Below are 12,916 nucleotides of genomic sequence, written 5' to 3'. Positions count from 1 at the left end.
GCGTGTTTACATGGGCAATGACTGAAGCAGAAATGCCCATGTAAACATTATCAAGGAGTAATTTAAGTAATTATATGTGCCTGCTCTTCCAGTGCGACTAAGTTGCTGTTACAGGCTATGCATAATAACTTCCAGAGGGTTGGCACCATCCCATGAAACATCTATTTTTGTTTCCAGTATAAACAGAAATGATTCTTTCAGTACATGTGAAATGATTTGCTGGCATTCTTTGTTCCCTGTGGACATCAGTCCAAGTACAAAGACCACTTCAGACTGGCAATCTCTCTAAATCCCTGTTTGGAATCAAAGTGATGAAAGGACAAGGCATTTTTGACAAGGTAGCGTGCACTATATCCTTACTAATTAATTTGCTGTAATTTTGGGGGGGAAAATCTATCATTACTCTTCTCTTAAGAAAAGTCTCAAAATACAAACTCTATCATAAATCCACTACAGAAATGTGGACATTGTCTTTAAATCACTACCAATGTGACTGATACACTGAGTGGATCTGTGTTATAAAAGGCAGCAAGTTCCCAACTTGATCTGTGTTCTGTGCTGAGTTAAGTCGGTAGACTCAATGGCCGGAGCAGTACAGACTGGTTAGCAGGGAATAAGAGCTAGAATTCTTAACTTTTCAATACATAGTAGTCCTGTACATTGTTGTGAGTAGATATTATCATACTTAAGCATGCCACCTTCCTCTATCAAGCATATTACCAAAATTCACTGTTTGACGATAATGTCAAAGCACGTGTAGAATATTGTCCCATATTGTTCCTTAGAATTGTAAGAAATGACAGACATAGGAAGACCTACAGTGTGTTGTTCAAAAGCCTGGGCAAAGTCACAAGTTATAGGAAGGGCCACAGAAGAGGAAAGAGAATAGCTTCCTAGGTATTGGAGAGTAGGTGGAATCATGGAATTATTGGCTTGAACAGAAAATCAAATAATAATAATGGCAGCTGGATTAGTAAATGATTATAGTAACAGAGAAAGGTTGTGAATATAAGAAAGCCATATTAAACATTTACATTCTGTCTGATGGACTAGGTTGTCTGATAATATCTCCCACCTGGGTTAATTCAATTCCAATAAATTGTGTGCTGGAAAATGCATAAAATTTCTATTTTTTCTTCCTCCCAGTATATGGTAAGAAGGCACCATAAATTACTCTTTCTTCATACGCAGCATATTGAAATGAAATCATTTGAACAAGTATCAAATAGTCTGCTAAGAATTATATTTTCCCTCAGTTCCTAATAGTTTCATATTCTGACAAGACTTTTCACTATATTCCGCAAGGACAGTGTTGACGTGAAATATGGATGTCACATGCTCAGGAGTTCCTTAGTTTGACTACCCATAAAATATTCAGTAGCAACAGAGAATATGACTATTTAATTATTTTAGAAGGGGAAAATGTACTCTAGTGTAATAAAACAGAAGATGTATCAATCTATGCCACAAATATCCAACCAGAGGATTTTATTTGGTGCTAGGCCAGGACCCCCGATGTTTTTACATGTGGCAATAAACTTGTTTTAGCATATGACAACAATTGTCTATCACCCTGATATCTGAAATGACACCAGAGCATTTCTTCCTCAGACAAGCAAACAGAGGAATTTTACAAATGGTCACTCCATGTAATATTTAAAAAAAAAAGACTTTTGATATAACTTCATGTAGAAGAGAGTCAACAGATTGTTGCCTTCTGAAGGAGATGCTTATTGAGACAATAGTCTTTTTAATTCTATTTGGAAAAGGCATTTTTAGATCAATGGTGCTATAGGTGGTGTAAAAAAGAGAACTGAAATTTTAAAGATGAAACTGTTATAACATATTACCATCCATGTATGGGGTTGAATGGTTCCAGAGTAGAAATGGGCAGATGTTATACAGCTTTACTAGCATACATCTGCACTTATTAAATTGAGTGGGCTGACAGAAAAAAATCTTAATTGAATATTAATTTAAACATTTCATATTTAAATATTCTAATATCAAGCAGGCAGCAAAGGAGAAGTAGCTGAAGAAACTTTGTAAATTAACAGACATATCTGAAGCATGCCATGAAGAGAAATATATTCACCAAAAATTTAGAGGTGATAACATTTTCAGAGATCCTTCAAAATTATTGCCAAGGAGTTGCTTTCTGAAAATGAGCTGGACACATAGAGAACATAGACACATCTTTCACACTAGATAAAGTACAGAATAGAGGCATGATATGGGAAGGGAAAGGACAAACCACAATTTTTTTGTTTCTTTAAGAACTTCTCTCTAGATCATGCTACCAAAATGAGCTGTTATTAAATTTTTAACCTCAGCCGAGATGTTTTTGAGAAGATGACTGTGAACTTGTTTGGTGGTTAAGGTACTCCTGCTATGAAGAAGTTTAAATACTGTGATTGATGGGAAATCTAGTGCTGGAAATGTATGTGGGTTGACATTCGCATGCACAAAGTAGGCTTGTGCTTCTTGATGATGGAAATCGTTTTTTCCCAATGAGGTTTCTCAGATTTGATACCATGAATTCTGTGCTTGTGGGATAAGACCATGCCAGAGTAACATGGCAATTTCAACAGGCTTTGTGTGGAACTAAAAGTGAAGAAAAGACTAACATAGATGGTGAAAATGCACTTAAATTATTTTCAATTAACAATGATTTGAATCTTTTAAATGACTCAGTAATTAAGATGCAAAACCATATTCTGCAAAACGATGGCTGTATGTGAACTCTAAGCTGTGCAAATGAACTCCATCTGAAGTAAATTGTAATGTGCATCTTTAAGTAATAAAATGATTGACTACATTCGCAGAGCAGGTGGTGTACGTTCCAGGATACTATGGCCTATGTTCTTACTCCACATGCAAAATAAACAGGTGCACTTTTCTTTCATTTCCCCTCATGTAAGTATAAAGATCCATTTGATTGAAGCATGACGAAACTTGCTTTGATCTGCAGTCACTTCCTAAGTTGTATTTTCCTCCTGCATTTTGGGTTCTATGTCAGCAACACAAACCCATAAATTTGCAACAACTGGTGATGGTCTCTCTGTTCTTTTATCTTTCCAGCCCCTTCATAATTTTCTGGCCTGTAACAGTCACTCAATTTCCATGAAATGTTAGTAATAACGTTATAGTCTTAATTTCAACTCGGTCTTGGAGCTGGGCGAATTAGAGTGTCATGGGTAAGTGTGACTGGGGGCTGTTATTTGGCAATCCTTGGGTGGAGAAATGGATCAAACAGCTCTGACAAGTAACTTGGTGAGGTAATGTCCCCAGAGGGTGATAGGAAGGCATCAGATCTGGCAGGAGCAGTGTTCTCTAGGGGAACAGAGTAAAGGACTATTTTGCTTGGCCAAAATCTCAGCAAGTTTCCACCAACTGAACTGTTCAAAGGTTCATTTTATTACCAAAGTATGTACACAGAATACAGCTGAGATTCATCTTCTCCAGACAACCATGAAAGTTTGAGAGAAAAAGACATCAACACCACCACCCCGCATTTAAAAAAAAAAGAAACGGAAACTCGTATGTCCCAACCTTCCCACCCCAACCCCTCCCTCGCACAAAAACAGATAGCCCACCCGGAAGACAGTAGCTAGAACATCAAACCCCTAACCCACAAGCTCCTCCCACCTCAAAAGTAACAGCGACAATAACATCAAACCCCCAAAACCCCCACTCTGTTGCACAAAAAATTAACAGATCGTCCACATGGAAAACACTGACAAGAACATCAGATCCCAAATCCCCAACCCTTCCCTCACACAAAAACTAACGTATCGCCCACTTGGAAAATGGCAACAAGAAAGAAAAGAAAATACAGACACTGAAGGAGACCATGTAAACTACAGTCCACACCAATAATCATATAAGTATCAAAATCTCGAAAACATCCTCTGTCAGCTTTGAGGAGAGTGAATGCATAAGCTCAGTCCTTCTGTGGGGAGCAACCACTGGCTCAAGGCGGCCTTCGTTGGAAGCTACCCCCGACCCGGCCTCCTCCATATTTGCCTCAATGTTTCAATCTTACTTGGCACTTCGATCAGTGAGAAATTTGGAATCGATCATGGCACTGTGCCCTGTCTCCAGTCTTCTGCTCAAGGCAGCTCATGCTCATGGTCCTCTCCTGGAATTTTCTCAGAGATAACAGAGCACTAAATCACTCAATTGAACTCCAAACTGTAAACCAGTCATCAACAGTTTCTGAAACACAATTATGATAAAAATAAGTAAAATGCACAGAAAAAGTGAAATAATTTCAATAATAGAAGATGTCGCCCAATGCATCGTTGTTCCCTGGCGCTATCTTGACTGGAAGTACAAAAGCTTGCTCATAATTTTTATCCTAATGTCCAAGAAAATTTCAAATTCAATCATTAATCTATGGTTACATTGCTAATTTCTAAAAAGATCAAGATTGTTTAATGTCATTTCCAGTACACAAGTGTAAAGGAGAACTAAATAATTTTTACTCTGGATCAGATGTAGCCCAAAACAAAACACAATAAAATAAAGAACACAGTAATAAAAACACAATAAATATAAATACATAAGACAGCTTATAGACATAGATTTGATTTTTTGTACATGAAGTGGCAGGAGATACAGGTGTGTCTGTACATAAGGTGGCTCTGACAGGAAATGATAAAGTAATGGGGGTGTGGAGGGCTGGCTTAGTGGGTGAAGGCATTGAGCAACCTTTTGCTTGGGGCCTAAGTACTCCACTGTACAACTGGGTGTTGGACTTCCTAACTATTAGACCTCAGATAGTCAGGATGCACAACTGCCCCTCACACCCCATCATTCTCAACACAGGTGCTCCCCAGGGGCTGTGTCCTGAGCCCGTTGCTGCACACTCTGCTCAGCCATGAGTTCATGGCCAAACACCCAAGCAATCACATTGTCAAGTTCGCCGATGTCAAGAAAGTGGTGGGGCTCATCACCACCAATACAGCGAGGAGCTGGAAGAGCTCGAGGCCTGGCAACAAGCAAATAATCTCTTCCTCAATATTAGCAGGACTAAGGTTGTCTCTGACAATGGCACTGTGGTTTTGATGTACCCAAAGATTTGCATTATGCAGAATCTTTCACAGTTGCACCATTCATTTCCTACCAATAATGAGTAATACAACTGTATTTCCCAAGCAGACTCAGACCATGGCATCAGGCCAAGCATATGGCCTAAAACCAAAACACAGCAATAACAAACTCCATTATTGTAGCTCTTTTAATGAGGCAAAAGTCTTTTTAAGATACCTCATGGCAGTGGCAACAAATAATAAAAAAACACTGACTCACAGATACAGGTTTTATCTTGAGCTTGGGGAAATAATACAATTTAAAAGAGCAAGTTGGAAGGATAGGTGAGAGTGTTTGGGGAGGAACTCCAGAACAATATGACACAGTTGTCAATGACAGAGTGAGTAAATCTGAAGAAGGGTAGAATTGGAGGAGAACAGATTTCTTTGAGGGCCATAGGTTGTTGAAAGGTATGGCTGGTGCCTCTGAGGGTGCATGACCAAGCAATTTCCCTTCCACACATGGAGTAGATAAATGATTTTGACCAATGTGAACTTGCTGGCCTCTCAGCGGGATGGGTGACCTACTGAGGGGTCAATCTTAAAAAAAGGATGTGAAACAGAAATGAGTCTTATATTTGTGGGAGTAGAATGAGGTACATTGGAGTGTTAATAATATGACATGGCATGCAACAAGTCATTCACCAATTAATAAGTAAAAACTCATCAGAAGGATGTAGTAATGTTATTCAGGCGTTGAGAAGTTGGAGTAGAGAGGATCGGAGTGTCTTTGCAAATCTGTTTAATTATTTAATTATTTTATATCTTAAATTTATTTTACTTCAAAACTATTTTATTTATTAGCTTGCTTGACAGGTCCATCGGTATGTCTATATACCTTGGAAAAAAATCACAGTGGTGTGAATTACAATGAATAGCGAAAAGGTTTGGTGCCAGTTTGTTCTAAGATGCTGGGCATTCAGGTTCTGCTCCAGACTTGAGCGACATTCTTGGTTCACAGGTTATTACAGTACTGGAAAAAGTGTTGTACGGGTCACTGTTGCTATTCTTGAGATGAGAAATTAAGCTGTCAGCTTCCTGAATTTCAGCAATCTCAGGACACTGTTTGAAGAAGAAAAAGTTCTAGTTTCCAAATAAGTGTTTCTTTATGAGGTCAATGCCATCAAAAAGATAAAAGGATGTCTGTTACAATCTGTTTGTGCATCGTTGGTGGAAATGAAATCTGTTGATTGTTAACAAATGAAAGGAAAAGTGATTGTCAGCAAGAGGTTACTCATCAATGTAACTTTTATTCCTGGGGACGAATATATCTGTTTTTCCTCTTTTGGGCATATTCTTGACCACATCTATTAAATTGATTTTATAGACAGTTGTGATCGCAATATTGTCTCCGTATTTTGATCCTGCATTACCAGCAGTTTGTGTCAAAGTGGAGGAGTTTTCCAAAGTAGAACTTTTCATGCAGCTAGATGGACCGGCTGCTTAATTCAAATGGTTAAGGTCAAAGTTATCGTGAAGATCGGCAGTTAGTAAGACTGACCAACGCTGGGCCTTACATGCATCTTAACAAATCAGCCTGTCTGCAGACCTACTAATTTAGATAGATTTTTCCCAGTAATGTCTGTGATTGTTGATATATACCTCAGTGCTTTAGGCCTTCTGTGTCTGACTTGATGACCATGATTCTGTTTTATACATTGCAAAGGAAGGAATTGACATAACTGAGACTTTAGCAATTATGAAATGAATGTATATACACTAATATGGTTACTGCAGTCACTCAAATGGCTCGATCATGATTGCAGCAGCTTGCCTGTTATTGAAGTTTACTCTTTCTTACCATTCAAACTCTTTTTACTTTTTAAGCAAAAACCAAAATAATTTTGTAGAAAGGCACGAGCAAGAGAAAATCTGCAGGTGCCAGAAATCCAAGCGACACACACACAATTCTGGAGGGACTCAGCAGGCCAGGCAGAATCTAGGTAAAAGAGTACATCAATATTTTAGGCCGTAACCCTTCAGTAGAACTGAAAAAAAGACGAGGAGTAGAGTTGAAAGATGAGGAGAGAAGATGGAGAAACACAAGGTGATTGGGGAAACTGGGAGGGGAAGGGGGTGAAGTAAAGAGCTGAGAAGTTGATTGGTGAAGGAGATACAGGGCTGGAGAAGAGGGAATCCAATAGGAGAGAACAGAAGGTCATGGAAGAAAGAAAAGGGGGAAGAACACCAAATGAGGCAATGGTCAGTCAAGGAGGTAAGGTGAGAGAGGGAAAAGGGTATGGGGACTGATGAAAGAGAGGGGTGGGTGGAGCACTGCCAGAAGTTCGCAGTGTAGCACATCTTCCACTTGCAAGGATACGTGCCAGGAGGCAGTGGGGAGTGATGAATGGACAATGGAGTCATTTTGGGAGCGATCCCTGCAGAAAACAAAGTCAATGGGGGGATGATGTGCTTGGTGATGGGATCCCATTGGAGGTGGCAGAAGTGGGGGAGAATTATGTCCTGGATGCAGAGGCTGGTGGGGTGGTAGGTGAGGACAAGAGGAACTCTATCCTTGGTAGGGTGGCAGGAGGATGGGGTGAGAGCAGATGTATGTGAAATGGAAGAGATGCAATTGAGGGCAGTGTTGATGGTGGAAGCCGCTTTCTTTGAAGAAGGGGGACACCTCCTTTATTCTGGAATGAAAAGCCTCATTCTGAGAGCAGATGCAGCAGAGATGGAGGAGTTGAGAGAAGGAGATGTTGTTTTTACAAGTAACAGAGTGGGAAGAAATACCAAGGTAGTCCAGAGAGCTGCAAGGGTCTGTGGGTTTATAATAGACATCATTAGATAAGCTGTCTCCAGAGATATACAGAGATCAAGAAAGGGGAGAGAGGTGTTGGAAATGGACCAGGTAAATTTGAGGGCAAGATGGAAGATGGAGGCAGAGTGGAAAAAGTTGACAAGCTCCGCATGAGTGCAGGAAATGGAACAAGTGCTGCATCCACCCCGACACCTCCTCCCTCACTACCATTCAGGGCCCCAAACAATCCTTCCAGGTGAGATGACACTTCGCCTTTGAATCTGTTGGGGTCATATACAATGTCTGGTGCTCTTGCTGTGGCCTCATGTAAAACGGTGAGATCCGACGTAGATTGGGAGACCACTTTGCTAAGCACCTACGCTCTGTCTGCCAGAAAAGCAGGATCTCCCAGTAACCACCCATTTTAATTCCACTTCCCGTTCCAATTCTGATTATGTCTATCCATGGCCTTGTCTACTGTCACAAAGAGGCCATGCTCAGATTGGAGGAACAATACTTTGTATTCCATCTGGGTCTCCTCCAATCTGATGGTATGATCATTGATTTCTCAAACTTCCAGCAATGGTCCCCCCACCCTCTCTTCCACTAGTCCCCATACCCTTCTTCCTCTCTCACCTTATCCCTTTGCCTGCCCATTGCCTCCCTCTGTTGCTCTTCCCCCTTTTCTTTCTTCCATGGCCTCTCATTATATGTTCCAAAATCCAAAAAAAATTCCAAAACGCTGGTGGCCCGAAGCACTTCAGATAAGGGGTACTAAACCTGTAATATCTTTTCTTGTTAACTATTATAGTTTATACAGTTACTCAGTCATACCGGTTCTGCAAGAAATGTTCTGCAGCATGCTACTACCCACACTGAACCCCCTTCAACTCACCTACTGACACAACCGATCAATGGATAATGCAATAGCCACAGCTCTTCACACTGTCCTTGCACATCTGGAGAAGAGGGATGCTTATGTGAGAATGCTGTTCTTGGACTACAGTTCAGCATTCAACATAATTCCCTCCAGGCTCAACAAGAAGCTCAGAGACCTCGGCCTTCACCCTGCCTTGAGTAGCTGGATCCTGGACTTCCTGTCAGATCGCCAGCAGGTGGTAAGTATGGGCTCTCTCACCTTCGTCCCTCTGACCCTCAACACAGGTGCCCTTCAGGGCTGTGTCCTAAGCCCCCTCTTTTACTGTCTGTGTACTCACCATTTTATTGCCACCCACAGCTCCAATTTGTTAACTAAATTTGCTGATGACACTACACTGATTGGCCTAATCTCAAACAATAACAAGACAGCCTACAGAGAAGAAGTCATCACCCGGACACAGTGGTGTAAAAAAAATCCTCTCTCTCAATGTCGCAAAAACAAGGGAGCTGGTGGAGACAGGCTAACCTCTATTGACATCAATGGATCTGGGGTTGAGAGGGTGAACAGCTTTAAGTTCCTTGGCATACACATCACCAAGGATCTCATGTGGTTTGTACATACTGGCTCTGCGGTGAAAAAAGCACAACAGCATCTCTTTCACCTCAGACATTTGAAGAAGTTTGGTATGGGCCCCCAAATTCAAAGAACTTTCTACTGGGGCACAATTGAGAGCATTCTGACTGGCTGCATCACCGCCTGGTATGCAAAGTGTACCTCCCTTAATCGCAGGACTCTGCAGAGAGTGGTGTGGATAGCCCAGCGCATCTGTAGATGTGAACTTCCCATTATTCAAGACATTTACAAAGACAAGTAAAAAAAAGGCCCAAAGAATCATTGGGGACCCAAGCCACCCCAACCATAAACTGTTCCAGCTGCTACCCATCTGGGAAGCAGTACTGCAGCATAAAAGCCAGGACCAACAGGCTCCAGGACAGCTTCTGCCACCAGGCCATCAGACTGACTAATTCATGCCATCACAACTGTATTTCTATGTTATATTGTAGTACAAGCTATTTATTATAAATTACTATAAATTGTGCATTGCACATTTAGACAGAGACATAACATAAAGATTTTTACTCCTCAGGTATATGAAGGATGTAAGTAATACAGTCAATTCAATTCAATTCAACTCAGTCAGTATTTCAGCCCTAGTGGTCAATGTTGAATTGTACTCCTTCGTGCCTCTTGGCCTAGCTCCAGTTTTTAATCAGTGGAGAGCATCTGGATAAAAGTCATGAAAGAAAAAAAATCTATCTTAATAAAGGTTTTCTCTGAAATCTCTGTGATTATGACTGTCAGTCCCACAATGGCTTCACCTGCCACCTCAGAATGCAAAGAACTGGAATGGAAGCCAGTCATCTGCAATCCCGACAGCCTGTGCAAAAGATAAGATCGTGTTCTTGTGCGCTAACATTGAGGACTCCAAGTCTACAAATTCCACACTTAGGAAAACATAGTTACTTCCTGTTTGTTTGCTTATTTCTTTTGTTGGAAGTTGCCATTTCACATCAATATGCAATGTTCAACAGCACAAGTAAAGCTACAGATTCACAATTGGTTTTTTGTTTGTGCGTGGGACGGTGGTTGGTGTTTTCCATTGAGGAATTCCATGGTTTTCTTTGCTTTGTGGCTGTCTGTGGGGAAGAAAAATCTCAGGGTTGTATACTGCATACATACTTTGATAATAAATGTATTTTTGAATCTTTGAATCTGGTAAATGGCAAAATTGCATTCCCCTCACATGACATGCCAAAGCTCTGCAGGGCAAAGGAATATAAGGAAGTAAAATTCCCTACACTGACTCAAACCCTTTATATCTTTCCTTTGTTGCTGACCTCTCAAGTTCCCCTTCTGCATTTTCTGTGTCAAATTAATAAAATGTCAATTCACTCATTGAATTATTCTCCTCTTCAGCCAGGCATCATTGAAGAATCATGGGGAACATTTCTGTTGACTAGCTGCCATTCTTCTGAGCAACTGCTGACAAACAACATGTTGACTTCTTTAGAAGTGAAAGCATGAAATTAGTTAGTGCCAGTAGTTTCAGTTGATGTGTGCTACGTGTTGAACGTGGGGAAATGAATGCGATTCACAACAGTATGTAATTCACAAAGTATCATCAAATCCACAAGAAAAGTATATATTAAAACAAAATATTCACATGTAACACCTGGGCAAGCAGATGCAGAAGTCAATGCAGCATTATTTAAGTGCTATTTCAATGAGTATTTGTATGTTTTTTTTATTGTCATATGTAACAAGATACAGTGGAAAGTTTTTGTTTAGCTTGCCATCCAGACAGATCATGTCATACACAGTTACATTGAGGAACTCAAAAGAAAACATAATAGAGCACATAGTAACACACATAAAAGTTGCTGGTGAACGCAGCAGGCCAGGCAGCATCTCTAGGAAGGGGTACAGTCGACGTTTCGGGCCAAGACCCTTCGTCAGGACTAACTGAAGGAAGAGCTAGTAAGAGATTTGTGAGGGGGAGATCCAAAATGATAGGAGAAGACAGGAGGGGGAGGGATGGAGCCAAGAGCTGGACAGGTGATAGGCAAAAGGGATACGAGAGGATCATGGGACAGGAGGTTCGGGAAGAAAGATGGGGGGGGGAGACCCAGAGGATGGGCAAGAGGTATATTCAGAGGGACAGAGGGAGAAAAAGGAGAGTGAGAGAAAGAATGTGTGTATAAAAATAAGTAACAGATGGGGTACAAGGGGGAGGTGGGGCATTAGCAGAAGTTAGAGAAGTCGATGTTCATGCCATCAGGTTGGAGGCTACCCAGACGGAATATAAGGTGTTGTTCCTCCAACCTGAGTGTGGCTTCATCTTTACAGTAGAGGAGGCCGTGGATAGACATGTCAGAATGGGAATGGGATGTGGAATTAAAATGTGTGGCCACTGGGAGATCCTGCTTTCTCTGGCAGACAGAGCGTAGGTGTTGAGCAAAGCGGTCTCCCAGTCTGCGTCGGGTCTCGCCAATATATAAAAGGCCACATTGGGATCTCCCAGTGGCCACACATTTTAAATCCACATCCCATTCCCATTCTGACATGTCTATCTACGGCCTCCGCTACTGTAAGGATGAAGCCACACTCAGGTTGGACGAACAACACCTTATATTCCGTCTGGGTAGCCTCCAACCTGATGGCATGAACATCAACTTCTCTAACTTCTGCTAATGCCCCACCTCCCCCTCGTACCCCATCTGTTACTTATTTTTATACACACATTCTTTCTCTCACTCTCCTTTTTCTTCCTCTGTCCCTCTGAATATACCCCTTGCCCATCCTCTGGGTCCCCCCCCCCTTGTCTTTCTCCCTGGGCCTCCTGTCCCATGATCCTCTCGTATCCCTTTTGCCAATCACCTGTCCAGCTCTCGGCTCCATCCCTCCCCCTCCTGTCTTCTCCTATCATTTTGGATCTCCCCCTCCCCCTCCCACTTTCAAATCCCTTACTCACTCTTCCTTCAGTTAGTCCTGACGAAGGGTCTCGGCCTGAAACCTCGACTGTACCTCTTCCTAGAGATGCTGCCTGGCCTTCTGCGTTCACCAGCAACTTTTATGTGTGTTGCTTGAATTTCCAGCATCTGCAGAATTCCTGTTGTTATAGAGCACATAGTGCTGCTGTTGGAGAGAAAGTACAGTGCAGGTAGAAAATTTCTGGCACATATTGTTTATCCATAGTTGTCCTCTGGCATTTTCAGAATAACTACGGTGATAGTGAGGAACAAAGCATGTAGAGGGTGCAGTGATAGGAAGTCATATGTGACTTGCCTGAAGGATTGGTAATTACAGGTTTTGTCACAATAAGCAAAAACGCATTTCTTCTAAAATATCAGGTGTTATTTGCAATTACCATGCTGTTGCATAATCACTAACAAACAATTGACAATCAGCCTTATGAATGTTGAGATACTTGAAGCAATTATTGTTGGAAATATCTGTAAAATTGAAGGCAGCGCTGGTAAATCTGGAGCATTGTTCCAGTTATATAGTGGGCTTAAAGTGACAATGAAATCCCATGCAAAATCTGTTGAAAAGAATGGAAATGAGGGCAGATTATTGACCTGATTATGAGGTTTGCAATGCATATACTAATAAATCCAACGATGGGATCGAGAACCACAT

The 12,916-nt window shown here is 41.3% G+C and overlaps 1 long non-coding RNA gene across 2 annotated transcripts in view; it reads left to right on the top strand.

Annotated features, from left to right (window-relative positions):
• Positions 1–12,916, top strand: part of LOC134350090 (uncharacterized) — a 59,565-nt gene that overhangs the window by 315 nt on the left and 46,334 nt on the right. For both annotated transcript variants that reach the window (XR_010018808.1, XR_010018807.1), the window contains exon 2: positions 178–338. This is a non-coding gene — a long non-coding RNA (uncharacterized LOC134350090). The remainder of the gene's footprint in view (positions 1–177; positions 339–12,916) is intronic.

This window comes from Mobula hypostoma, chromosome 8, assembly GCF_963921235.1.
Source record: "Mobula hypostoma chromosome 8, sMobHyp1.1, whole genome shotgun sequence".
In the NCBI taxonomy this organism is placed as follows: Eukaryota; Metazoa; Chordata; class Chondrichthyes; order Myliobatiformes; family Myliobatidae; genus Mobula; species Mobula hypostoma.
Note: the sequence above shows the minus strand (reverse complement) of the source record. Positions and strands in the feature narration are given on the sequence as shown.